Raw genomic sequence first — 12,088 nt, forward strand, 5'->3', positions numbered from 1 at the left:
ACCAAAAAAGACTGGGTCTCATTCTGTACCCAAGAATGGACTAGATTACATAGAAAACTAAGTCAAACTACACTGAAAAGCTTTACCCTGACCAGGCCTGCAGTCCCCTCCTAACAGGTAAGCTCCCACAGGGCCAACTCAGACTGATCCAACATGACCTAGCTGTCTACTGAATATGCTCCCAGCCCCCAGACGCACAGGACGTGGGTATTGTCCAGGTGGCTCTGCCACTAAGACCAAGTGTAAAGGAGATGACAGCTGACCAGAGGCTATAGACAGACCACACCCTCCTTGAAGGAGGATCTGGGGCATACACTCATGGTTGCCACAAAGACTGTAGTTCTAGCAAGTAAATATAACTGAAGCCCAAATAATGTCGATGCCTCAAAGCAAGTGCGCTCACAGTCAGCTGCCTCTGTGCTCAGCAGCATCCATTCAAGAGATTCTTGCTGTCTTTATTTTTATCATGTTTTTATTTCATTCATTCATTCACTCATCCATTCGTTTGTTTGTTTGTTTGTTTGTTTGGGGTTTTTTTGTTTTTTTTTTTATTTTTTTTTTTTTTTTTGTTTTTTTGGTTTTTCAAGACAGGGTTTCTCTGTATAGCCCTGGCTGTCCTGGAACTCACTTTGTAGACCAGGCTGGCCTCGAACTCAGAAATCCGCCTACCTCTGCCTCCCGAGTGCTGGGATTAAAGGCATGCACCACCACGCCCAGCCATTCATTTGTTTTTTAAGAATCTCCTGTAGTCCGGGCTGGCTTCAAATTCTATGTAGCTGAAGATGACCTTGAATTCTTGATCCCCCTGCCTCCACCTCCAGAGCGCTGGGATTCAGATGCTGGCTCTCCCTCAAGCCTATCTTAAGTCTCCACGCTTTGCTCATTTTGCACCAAGTTCTCAAACTCCTGTGCCTTCTCGTCCCTCATAGCTTCCCAGATCTCACCACCTTAAGGGATTATTACGATAATCATTTCACCCTCTGGTCCACTGCGCCTGGGAATATACAATAAAAATAACTTTATTTCTAGGCTTATCTTCTTTCTTTTGGAGCTTTCCCTGAGCCACTTCCTCCTGAGCCCTAGTGTACTACAGCAGCCTGCACATGCCATCTCCAACCCTGACTTCTAGTGTGGTCCATTTGCTATCTCCAAGACATCCTGTCTCCCCAGAAAATGGAGATAGTAACTTCCTGACATGTGAATTGAGATCTCTCCCCTCCCAAGTGCAGCTCAGGGTGTTTAGCAGTTTGAACTGGATGGAGCTGCGCTGAATCGAATGAAACGAGGTTTATCCTGTGTTGTTGGCTCTCCTAATGAAAAGCTAAGCGCTTAGACTAACAGGGAATTCTTTCACTTGAACTACTAAGCTAATTCAAATGCGCCATGAAAGGTACTGCAGTATAATCCTGCGCACAGACAGAAGAAAGACTCTGTTAAGACAGCTTTCAGATTTGCTCTCTCAGCCATGACTGCGCCACCCCAGAGAGCTCATTGGTAAAGAAGCTGAAGCTAGGGCTGGGGAGAAGGCTCAGTGGATGAGTTAGAACCTCAGCACTGAGTCAAAAGTCAGGCCTGGCTGTGCATGGCTGAGCCCCAGCATTGGGGAGCTGAGACTGGCAGTTCTGGGAGCTTGCTGGTCAATAAGTGTAGCTAAGGTGAGATCACCATTCTGTGAGAGACCCTGGACTCAAGGTCCTAAGTCAGAGATCAACAGAGGAAACCACCTGATGGTTTATTCTGGTCTCTACTCACTGGTGCTTGGGCATGCTTACATTCACATGTATAAACCATACACAGTAAAGAAATAGACAGAGATAGATAGATAGATAGATAGATAGATAGATAGATAGATAGATGAATGTATGGTGATGATAATGTTGATGGTGGTGATAGTGATGAAGAAGAAGAAGAAAGCTAGTTCAACTCAAATTCAGTTGGTGGGTGGAGCTTATTGCCAGCGGATAGTCATACGGGGATCAAGATCCTGTAGATAATGGGTAAGTTCTCTCCCTCCAGATCTAGTGGTCATCCAGGAAGCGTGAACAGCAGGTGAGTCGCTGAGGGGTATGAAGTACAGATACATTATGACCATGAACCAGGTAGAGGGAAGAAATGTGTTGAAATTGAAGTTGGGACAGGGCCAAAGCCCTTGAAGTACCTTGAAGAAGTTCAACCAAGAGCCTCAGGGAGATCACAAGTAGATGAGGTCGGACCAGTGGGGGGAGGTAGAGGAAGGACCTGCAGGGCTCTGTGTAAGTTGAGCCTTTATGCTGAGGACTTCAGGGAAGCCACTGAAGGGTAATACGCAACAGAGAGGCGCCATCAGGTCTGTGTTTGCTTCCTGCATGATGGCAGTGGGTATGTGTCTAAGGATGCCGAACGGACATAATACCTTTCTTTCCCAAGAAGGGAAACCAGACTTTAATATTGCTATTTTATGAATTACTTCAGGCAATCGATACATCACAGAAAGAACTGCTGTAATTCCTCACACATAAAATAGGAGGTGTGGACATTTCTAGAAAGAAGTCTCTTAAGAATGGGTTCAAAATCTAGGGTATAGGTACATGTGCGCACATGCGCACACACACCCTAGACATGAAAATGGAGAGGAAGAGAGGGAAGGAGAAGGACCAGAGGAAAGGGAGAAAAACCAGAAGGCAGAGGAATGTGAGCATAGAGTACATGATGTATTTATTTGATCAAATTGTCTTCATGAAATCATTGTTTGAACAACCAGTGTTTGTCACTTTGGAAAGCAAGCTAGGAATGACTTTCAAGACCCTTTAGTGTTTACCCAGGGTAAGATGTAAGGGTTGGCGAGATGGTAGGGTGGGTAAAGGAACATGTGGCCAGCCCTGACACCTCGAGTTCAATCCCTGGGATCCATGTGATGGAAGGAAAGAGATGACCCCCAAACATGTAAAGATGCCAATGAAACCCAAAGACACAGCAACATAAAAATCCCATAGCCACTTTTGTGTATATCCCTCTAGTTCATAAACTTGGAGAATTATACCAAAAAAAAAAAAACCTTAGAAATGATCTAGTCCAGCAGCTCTCAAGCATCCTGCCCTTGGGAGCTCTGATACTCTTAAAAATAGTTACTGAACTCACGGGGATTTGGGTTTTGTGTGTTACTGCTACTAAGGCAGATTTTGCATTGGAAAAGTTAAAGGCGAGAAAATTTGAAAGCAGCAGAATGGACAGTCACTGGTTCCTTTCCTTCGTGTCATATCTCATTATTATCTTCAAGAAAATCCCCCATACACCCTGAGGGTGAGAGAACGGTAATGTAATAATTTACATTATTATGAACAGTCTTGTCCTTGTGGGAGACATACACCCTCTAAGGAGATCAGGAAACCTCATGATTACTGGACCACATTCTGAGCATCTTTCATCTACTCCAGCCAGAATAGCAGGCCAAGACCCTGCATCCGGTTACATGGTTGCTGGAGGTGGGAGTTGGAGAGAGTCCCTGATGTTTAATATATCTGCCCATTGACAACATGGCTACCTGTTCTACAGTTCCTTCACATGGTGGAGTAAGATTGGTGGATTGCATTTCTTGGGATATAAAACATGATGCCCTGCGATCTCTGGTCTTTGGATACTGAGTGTCTTTGAAAGAACAAGAATGACCTTAGACTCTGACCTTTCTCTGTCCTTTCTTCAGGCCTCTGTCTCCTGAAAGGAGCCACTGACCCAGAGTTCTCCTCCCCAAGGCTAGTTGGAGGGGTTAAGACTCTCTCCCCTAAAGCAAGCCATAAAGCTGGGGCAGAAAGTCATTCCAGAAGGGTTCTGCCCCATCCCCGGGGGTAAGGAATGCTGCATAAAGAGGCCAAGAAGAATCTGAGCAGACAGGCCTTGCTGGGTTCCCCGCTGGTCTATCACCAACCGTGAATCTATACAGCTGTCCACTCTTCCTTCTTCCTCAAACGTAAGCACAAATGCATTCGTCCCAGGTAAAGAGTCTTCCTGTCTGAAAGCTTTTGCATTCCACTAAATGCTGATTAAATGATTCAAGATGTGAGTCTATACTTTGATACAGGAGGGTTGTTGAAGGCCCTTACTGTTGGTGTAGGAAGATATCTCACCTTTTGGTCTTCAGTGACAGAGTAACTACAAATTTGTACTGACTTACTTAATATTCACAGTTATCCAATAGTGGTGCTCTTGACCAGTCAGCATCTCCTAGAGTGGTTAGCCATCCTGCTTGGAGATGTCACAGTTTTAACACTGAGAATCCCATGGCCAGGGTACTCCCTCAGTGCTGGGCAAACCAGGAAAAATTGAGCACAGTACTGTCCCCTAGGACTGTGGAGCCTTCTGCATCCAAATAGTAGAAAATGAAAGAAATCAGAAAGCACATCTGCCTTAGTCAGGGTTTCTATTCCTGCACAAACATCATGACCAAGAAGCAAGTTGGAGAGGAAGGGGTTTATTCGGCTTACACTTCCATGCTGCTGTTCATCACCAAAGGAAGTCAGGACTGGAACTCAAGCAGGGCAGGGAGCAGGAGCTGATGCAGAGGCCATGGAGGGATGTTCCTTACTGGCTTGCTTCCCCTGGCTTACTCAGCCTGCTCTCTTATAGAACCCAAGACTACCAGCCCAGAGATGGCACCACCCACAAGGGGCCTTTCCCCCTTGATCACTAATTGAGAAAATGCCTTACAGTTGGATCTCATGGAGGCATTTCCTCAACTGAAGCTCCTGTCTCTGTGATAACTACAGCTGTGTCAAGTTGACACAAAACTAGCCAGTACAACATCTAACTCCTAAATCTTCAACTCCCCACCAAAAAAAAAAAAAAACCATCTCGTCTACTTACATGTTGTGATAGGTAGTAGCTATGTGGACGGGTGGAAGGGGGCTGGTTTGGGAAGAGTAGATAAACAGCTGGAGTCTTAGGAGGGAGGGAAGAATATACATACCTATTGAGTGGATTTTTGGATGATTTTTTTTAAACTTCTTTTAGATTTATTTATTTTATGTGTGTGAATATTTGTGGGTATGTATGTATGTATGTATGTATGTATGTATGTATGTATGTATGTGTACCACATGTAAGCAGTGCCTGCAAGATCAGAATTTGGCATCCAGTTGGCATGAGTTGAAGATGGTTATAAGCTTCTATGTGTGTACTGACTGGTTTTGTGTGTCAACTTGACACAGGCTGGAGTTATCACAGAGAAAGGAGCTTCAGTTGGGGAAATGCCTCCATGAGATCCAGCTGTAAAGCATTTTCTCAATTAGTGATCAAGGAGGAGGGCCCATTGTGGGTGGGGCCATCCCTGGGCTGGTGGTCTTGGGTTCTATAAGCGAGCAGGCTGAGCAAGCCAGGGAAAGCAAGCCAGTAAAGAACATCCCTCCATGGCCTCTGCATCAGCTCCTGCTTCCTGACCAGCTTGAGTTCCAGTCCCAAGTTCCTTTGGTGATGAACAGCAGTGTGGAAGTGTAAGCTGAATAAACCCTTTGCTCCCCAACTTGCTTCTGCAAGAGTTGTTGACACTGAGCCATCTCTTCAGTCCCAACTAACTCACATAGATATTGACATACTAATTAAATTAACTGTGAGGCTGGAGAGCCAGCTCAGTGGGTAATTGTGCTGGCTGTGCTTCTGGAGGTCCCAAGTTCCTTTCCTGGCACCCAGAGGATCTGATGTCCTCTTCTGGTCTCTGTGGGCACCTACACTTATGTGCACATTGCACAACACACACACACGGTTGAACTTATATTTACATTACTTTTGATCTAAGAAGCAGTGGCCAGAAGCCTAAATATTGAGGGTCGTAATGCTTAAAGGACACAATCTTCTTACATAGATGTGTAGAGAATTTTGGCTCATGCTTAGGCCTATCTTGTCTAAGAGAATCGGTTGCTTTAAAATGACTTTTTTTTTAAAAAAGACACTCTCTTTATGGTCTTTGTTGGAACTTTTTATTTGAAATAAAACTTGTCCAGAGCACATAAATAGAAAAAAAATGGCAGTTCTTTCTGTATGATTTGCTCACAGGGTCTCAAGAATTGTGTGTTTGGAAATATGTACTATATTGATAAATGAAATTAAAATGGAAGGTAAATAGGATTTACATAGTATATGTATCTAAATGGTATATATCTACACAGTGTAGGGTTGGGGTTTTTTTTTTTTTTTTTGACAACTTTCTGAGCCTGACACACCAAGTCACAATGAAATATAAATTTTGACAAAAGAAAGACTTGTGGCAAAAATTAGATTAGAATATTGTGTGTGGCGTCTTTAAGTGAGAAGGAGACTTTTACTACTGTCTGAAGCAATGGTGCTCTGACAGGATGCTGACTTAGGCGTGGGTTAACTGCTGCCTGAGGGTTTTTCAAAGGGGGAGTGAGATTTGGTTGATGGGGTTTTTTCTCTCTTATTTTTATGTTACAAAATAGTCAGAATTGAACAACAAACTCTCTAGAAAGTATAGGAGGAAAAAAGAAGAGAGAGAAAGAGAAGGGAGGGAGGGCAGATGGAAGGAAGGGATGAAGACAGACAACAAGGACTGCTCTCTTCGGTTCCTAAATAAATAAATAAATAAATAAATAATGCTTCTTTCAAAGACAACAACAAAAGCTGTCTCTTAACCTTTTCATGGCTCTGAGAAGTGAATAGAACTTGCAGACTTAAAGAGCAATTGGTATTCATTTATTTTATTTTTCAAAATCCACAAGAGAACAGCTCCTTTGATATTCTACTAAAACCACAGGTAAAAAAGAGGTGAAGGTTAGCCAGCCCAGCGGAGATCGGATAGACCTTCCTCAGCATTTAAAAGCCCCACAGGCAGCTCCTGGCTTCTAAAATGGAGATGGACCACCTCCAGTCGGGAGTCTGGCTTCCTCCCTAATTCTCACCAAACATTACCACCCAATCAATTGTGTATTCATCTCCCTAGCCCTTCTATATTGGGTTTAGCCATACAGACTTAGCCCCTTGTCTCCATGAGAAAAGAAACTGGCTCCCTGAAGGCATCCCCGGGTCCCTGAGCTGTTTGTAGATGTGCCCTGCCAAATGCCTTTCCTGAGTCCAGATGTCCCACACTGGAACTTGAGAGTTAAGGTCTGGGTATCACTGGGAATTCCTGTGGATGAGGTCTCTTCATGCTGAAATGGGCACAGACAGACAGACAGACAGACAGCAGGCTGGCTGTTGTCACCACTGGTAGCCACCTCGTGGGAATAGATACAGGGAGGTAGGACATGAAATTAAGTTCTTTGAGTCTCTAAAAGGATCTCAGAGCCTCACTGGCTACCTTCAAGATTGTTTTATAAAAGAGTTGAGAATAAAACATCTTTCACAAATAGAAGAAAATTGAGGTTTGGGCCATCGAGGTGACCCAGTAAATTAAAGTGCTTGCCACTCAGCCTTGTCACCCAAGTCCTGTCGCTGAGTTTTCACATGAAGGAAGAAAAGAACTGACTCTTGAAAGTTGACCTCTAACCTCCACAATCACGCAGTGACACACACAGGGGAGGGAGGTGGTATGTATGTATTATGTATGTATGTATGTATGTATGTATGTATGTATGTATGTATTTTAAAAGAAAATCAAGGCTTCTTGAGATCCCATCTCCATGAAGATCGGGATTCCAAGCATCTAATTCCCAGATCAATTGAGTAATGTGTGTTTGTTGATTGTCTGCAATGGGGACGCCTTCCACAAGCAATGGCAGTGTGCAGGGGGGCCTCTGCCTACATCACACTACATTTGCACAAAAATGACCCTGTATAACCCTACATAATAGACCACTCTTCAAAGAAGAAGTGGGGCTGAGGAGGCAGCACCCATTTTAGTAGGAACAGAAAAATCCGAAAGAAGCCAATCTGGTTTTGACCAATCACAAAGGTGTATATATAGTACTGCTAGGTTGCCTTCTGTGCCCCTCTCAGTGTTCAAAGCACAGTGATTTGAGAGATTAAATGCATGCCTTCCAACCAAAGGCAGGAACTTTCTAGTGAAATAAACTTTAAAGAGAGCTGGCTAGATCTCAGACCACCTTCCCTTTGGGACGTGCTGTAGAGACTAGCTTCTCTCTTACGGAGACCTTTCAGTTGTTGTGATGAAGAGTCCTAACAGTCATCTTGACTAAGACTCGACCTGGCCTTTTGCTGGGGTGGGGGAGAGAAAGGGACCACCCTCCCTCTCCTGGAGTTTCCTACTTTCATTTTAAGGGTAATGATTCCCAGAGCAACCACCCTATTTGGCTTTCACACTTCCCTCGGTTGAGGAAAAGAAGGAAAGGCCCTACTCTGCCCTCCAAAGCGGTAACAACCTGGGAGCAGATTTGGAAAGCTTCAAGCTCTATCTATGACTGCATCTATGGAATAAGAATGACCTGCCACCCTCCAGCACTGGACACCCTTCTCGTGAAGTTTTCTGACCCGATGTCCTTTCTCTGAGGCCACTAAGATGTCTCAGCTCTGTCTCTGTATCCCTTGCCTCCCTGCGGTCTTTAGAGTTTTGTCTCATGTCTACATCCCCAGCTCTTCATTAACACACAAAACTAGTAACACCCACACAATAGCTAGTTAAATCCACGATAAAAAAGACCATCAGGGCCTCAGCAAAAGCTTAGCCAGACAGTGGGATTCAGGCACTAATCAAACAATCAGACAGATTTGATGAGGAGTCACAGGGTACCTGACCAGGATGACCACAGAAAGGGAATGGTCTGGGACATGTAGGAACAGGCAAAGAATGAATCAACCTTGACTGTGGAAAAGAGAGAACATTAAGGCCCCACCCTTTTTTTTTTTAACCATGTAGCTGGTTAGGCAGTAGTATTTCGCCAGTGATGGAAAACTCTGAAGGCCAAATCTGAGTGACCACCATGGATGTGACTTGTTGTGTCGATTTGAGGCCACTCTAGGACACTCAACCAGATCTGTGAGCTGAGTGATACACTGGACACTCAGATCTCTTTGCCCATATAAGGATTAAATATTGCTATTTTGGACTCTTCACAATAAGCTGGGTCAGATAATATATAATAACCCCCCTCCTCTGCAGACACCACCAAGTAACATAAAATAATCATCAGAAAGCATTTTAGAAATCAGGCTACTTTCAGCAATTATATCCATCCATCCAGACACATGCCTGAATGATATCATGTGCTGAATAAATAGATATTGTAATTTTGTTATAAGAATATATAATTGACCTGAAAATACTGTCAGACACTTAGGTAATAATGTCTGTATGTGTGTGTGTGCTCATGTGTGTGTGTGTGTGCTCGTGTGTGTGTGTGTGTGTGTGTGTGTGTGTGTACATGGTGTCTGTGTACATGTGTGCATGTCTGTGTATATCTGTTTTTGTGTCTGTGTATATGGGTATTGAGTTTGAGTGCTGTGTTTGTGTACTAAATTATTTACTCAAGAAACATCCTGAAACACAATACATTTAAACATGAACATATGAATATCAATGTGCATGTATATAAGCCTGAGATATCCATATGTTGTATTTATCAGGAGCAGAGAGTGCTGGCGTTTCTGAGATGTGGGCAAGTTTTGATCGTATCCTTTAACCAGAGGTCAGTATCATTTACTTAATGATGGTTATCTTAAGCTTCCTTCATCAAATGCAGTATCAAGGCACCCCCACTCAACAGGACCCCTGCTCACCCATTCATAATCAGGTTGCTCTTTGCTAACAAACCCCAAGTGGTTTTCATGGGCAATGGGTTGACGGATCCTCCCTGACACATTGCACACAGGGAACATGCTCAACTCGGTCTTGCAGCCCTCGGGCAGTCAGGGATTGCAGGGGCCGTCATCCGTGCCTGCCAAGCACACAGGTACCTTTTTCTGTAACCAGGGGCAATGGGTTTGTAACTGAACATCAACACTAAACAGAAGTTTATGAAGTCACGAGTGTCCTTCTCAGTCTCTAGAGGGGTTCATCTATAACCTTAACACAGCATTGATGGCGGTGATGAAGGATCCTGCCCGTCCTCCCAGAGCATCGAGAGCTCTCATTCTGAGAATCAGGCGAAGTGTGAGTTAATAACAAAATTTTTATTTTCATCTTAATAGAAAAGCACAATGAAGAAGCAAAGCAGGGTATACACAGGCCAGTAATTATTTTGGCAGGATGAGTTTTGAATAAATTTTAAATTTTATTTGTCGTTCATATTGGAGCTCACTGGGTATATACTCCAGGCTAGCCTTCAATGAACAATTGTCTTTCATCTCACCCTTCCTCCCACCCCAGGGCTAGGACTACAGTGATTTGATTATTCCTGTATATACAATTTTCAAGCTCCGTGCCTAGAGCGTGCATGCAGTTGCTGCATTCCTTTGAGAAGACCCAGATTGTCAAGGGGAAACCTTTCTGGTATGCAGCTGCTTCCCAGAGTTGTCCCTGAGCCAGGAGGTGTGTGGTGAATGGTAGCCACCAGTGAGAGATGCCAGGGGAGGCAGAGCCACGAAAGTGAGCGTGCCGAGCAAAACTGGCAGACTAATTTCCACAGAAAAGGGAATGAAACATTTCCTAGGGGGAAGGTTAGGAAGAGTGAGGCAAGAGAGAAGTGGGAGGGACCTGAAGAATACAAACAGCGAGAGACAACTAGAAAAAGTCTTACTGTGACTTAGCAAGAAAAATCTCTTACTTTGTTACCTTTTAAATATTTTAAATTTTCATTATTAGGAGAGAGAGCAAGAACAACACACTTCGTGGAGGTCAGAGGACAACTTTGTGCAGTCAGTTTTTTGCCTTCTGATCCTATGTGAGCATCAGCCTTATCCTGCCAACAGCGTTACCCACTGAGCCACCTCGACTGCTAACTTGGGGACTTATTTCAGGGACTTATTATCTCTGTGCTTGATTTCATTGACTCTGGCCATCAGAATTTATGTCTGTCTGGGTTTTATGATTACAGGAGGAATAAAGGAAATAGGGTCACTGAGACCCCCACACATGTGATCAGAAGTCAAGTGTGATACCAAGAAAGTTTAGCTGCTGCAACATTTAATAGTATTTGTTAACAGCAGCTGGTAATTGTGGGCCATAGAAGATGGATGCCCCCAATCTGGGCTAAAGGTAACTTTACCTCTTTTGGCAATCAAGAAGGGACTCAGTGTAACTAAAACAGACAGGAATCTTACAAACTCCTTACCCTTCTTTCATTTATTTATTCAACAGCTTTGAGCAATATGTATAGAGACATATACATATATAAATATCCTTTGGTCATGGTTTAGATGTGAATTTTGGAGCCAGGCTGACTGATCCTGAATCCCTGTGTTAGCCTTTCCTAGTCAGGTGTCCTTGAATTCTCATCTCTAGAATGGTTGTTGAAAGGAGGCTCAAATAACGTTTGTACCTGAGTTTTGCCATATGTATGTGGCTGAAAAAAATGGTGGTCTATTGCTTTCAGCAAGAAATTACCTCCAAAACCTTCTACTGATAAAAGCCAAGGACACCACGACACACATTGCTTTTTCAAAACTGGGACCAAAACTGCTTCAGATTTTACTTGCATACACGTGAGTTCTAAAATACCTTTTATACTTACTTTTAAATATCTGTGTACCATCCAGCAAAGGCCACCCTGCAGCATCCACGAGTAGTCACAGGACAACTTGCAGGAGTTGGCTTTCCCTTTCCATCACATGGATCCGGGCATCAAACTCAAGTCATCAAGACTGGAAGCAAGTACCTGATTGTAGAATTGAAAATCAGAGCCGGGCGTGGTGGCGCATGCCTTTAATCCCAGCACTTGAGAGGCAGAGGCAGGCGGATTTCTGAGTTCGAGGCCAGCCTGGTCTACAAAGTGAGTTCCAGGACAGCCAGGGCTATACAGAGAAACCCTGTCTTGAAAAACCAAAAAAAAAAAAAAAAAAAAAAAAGAATTTAAAAGAATTGAAAATCAACCCAACTAAGAAACACACACACACACACACACACACACACACACACACACACACACACACACGTGCAGGCTGGAAAGATGGTTCAGTGATTAAGAGTAAAGATTGCTCTTTCAGAGATCCTAAGTTCTATGCTCAGCACCCATACAGCAGCTCACAACCATCTGTGACTCCTCTTCCAGGA

General features: G+C 43.7%; 2 long non-coding RNA genes across 2 annotated transcripts in view; one reads left to right on the forward strand and one right to left on the reverse strand.

Annotated features, from left to right (window-relative positions):
• Platr11 overlaps window positions 1-12,088 on the reverse strand; it is a 45,161-nt gene that overhangs the window by 24,091 nt on the left and 8,982 nt on the right. The window contains exon 5 of the long non-coding RNA XR_001779318.2: window positions 11,550-11,693. This is a non-coding gene — a long non-coding RNA (pluripotency associated transcript 11). The remainder of the gene's footprint in view (window positions 1-11,549; window positions 11,694-12,088) is intronic.
• On the forward strand, window positions 3,732-10,941 carry 4933432G23Rik (RIKEN cDNA 4933432G23 gene). Its single transcript, NR_040716.1, has 5 exons — window positions 3,732-3,943; window positions 9,505-9,566; window positions 9,851-10,030; window positions 10,247-10,369; window positions 10,682-10,941. It is a non-coding gene; the product is annotated as an RIKEN cDNA 4933432G23 gene (long non-coding RNA).

This window comes from Mus musculus, chromosome 9 (genome assembly GCF_000001635.26).
Source record: "Mus musculus strain C57BL/6J chromosome 9, GRCm38.p6 C57BL/6J".
NCBI lineage: Eukaryota > Metazoa > Chordata > Mammalia > Rodentia > Muridae > Mus > Mus musculus.